The sequence below is a fragment of the Mirounga leonina genome, unplaced genomic scaffold (assembly GCF_011800145.1).
Source record: "Mirounga leonina isolate KUSES-001 unplaced genomic scaffold, KU_Mleo_1.0 Mir_101529, whole genome shotgun sequence".
Classification (NCBI taxonomy): Eukaryota; Metazoa; Chordata; class Mammalia; order Carnivora; family Phocidae; genus Mirounga; species Mirounga leonina.
In genome coordinates, this window is record NW_023270143.1 from 1394399 (window position 1) to 1395647 (window position 1249).

A 1249-nucleotide genomic window follows, 5' to 3' on the forward strand; every position below is an offset into this window, starting at 1 on the left:
CAATTTATCCCTCATCCTATAGGTTGGTCTGGTTGGAGGAGTAACTCTCAAAAAACTCTTGAACAGCTAAAGGTACAAGGCGAGGCTGCTGGTAGACCTGGGGGTCCCTGGCAGGGTGATGATTTCTTTATCAGTCTGCAACAGATCTCAGTGGTAAGACATTCCTGTGATGGGCTGTAGGCTATGCATCTTCCACCAAGTCTGCAGATCCTCACCTGGGTGGCAGTGATGGTAGGGGGAGCAGTGATGAACCTTGTCTATGGAGGGGTCTGGGGCTGGGATAGAGGGAAGAAGAGAACATAAGCCTGGCTGGGTGCTGAAGTGTGGTAAGTGCCACCTTGTTTGCATGAAAGGAAAACAAGGTGCCTGTTGGTAGGGTGGCTAGATGTGTTAGGGGCAAACCATACCTTGGGGCATTTCTAGGCACACTGGGTTGGAGGATCCCTTGAACTGAGGCACTCTGGCTGGGCCCCACCCTTCCATGACCACTTCCCATCCAGCACCAGTGTTTGAATTCCGTGATTCAAAAGGGTTATGGTACCATTTATTCACAGCCTGCATCCTCAAGGGAGCTGCTATATTGGAGGTGCATTGGCTGATGTCATTATACTCCATTAAAATATAGTTAGCCACCCTGGGTGGGGGGCTACCCCATCAGACAAAGATAGTGTCAAGGGGCCCTCAGGAAGGGACTGGAGTAGATGGCAGCAGGAACACAATCTTCTTACTTTACCCAGGTTTGTTTGGGTTGTGCACATGACCTCTGTCCCAGCAATCTACCTGAAACTGAACATATTTGAAGGGAGTGGCTGTTAGATCACTTCAGTCTTTTCCCCCTACCTCAAACTTCCACATCATCTTTGGACCCATAGCTGCATCTTAGCCTTGCCTCATGCTGTCATCCCCTAATTTACCTCTTCAAATTCTAAGAGCAGAACTACATGATGGACTGGAGCAGTTGGCTGCAGGCTGATTGGCAGGGAAGTGCAGCCCACTCCTGCATTCTGGGGCAGCCAAAGAAGAGAATTAAGTACTACTTGAGCACAAATTATACCAAACCCTGAAAACCTGTTAGCTCCATTAACCCTCAATACAGCTCTGCCAGTAAGGGATTAGTCTCCCCATATGAAAGATAAACAGGTTCAGGAAGCTGTTAGGACATACCCAAAACATATTAAATGTTGGTACCAGGATTGAAACCCAGATGTGATAAAAGCTGTGTGCAGGTTCTTTCCTCTGCATTGTACTG